Genomic DNA, 482 nt, shown 5'->3' on the forward strand with positions numbered 1-482 from the left:
GTCTAGACCGAACTCCTTAAAAAAACAGGCCCCAAGACATAAGAGACAGCTTAATGTGGGCTCGAAGCAACCAAAAGCAGGCTGCATCATTTCAGTGCTCTCTCTTCATTAAGCAAGCAAAACAAAAAACACACAACATCGGTGAGACACTGGTAAACCAGCTTCCATCAAAATGGCTGAAATAATGTGCGGACCTCAGGTGGCTAACAAATTTAAGACTGTACCACTGCCCAACAACAGGGTGAAAGAAGAATGACAGGAAACGTTGAGAATGCACAAATAGAAAAACAAGATGGGCCCGTTTTGGATGTTGGATGAATCTACCACTGCTACTAGCACACTACTTGACTATGACTCCAAACTTTCTCTGTCATGGCTTATTTTAAAATGTCAATGCAGCCGATCACAGCACAACTGCTGTCTGTAACCTGTATTTTTGTTTTTTTAAATGCCTGATGGTAAAATAATGATTTTATCTGCAG

This window comes from Morone saxatilis, unplaced genomic scaffold (assembly GCF_004916995.1).
Source record: "Morone saxatilis isolate NCDOM2014 unplaced genomic scaffold, NCSU_SB_2.0 Contig12, whole genome shotgun sequence".
Lineage (NCBI taxonomy): Eukaryota > Metazoa > Chordata > Actinopteri > Moronidae > Morone > Morone saxatilis.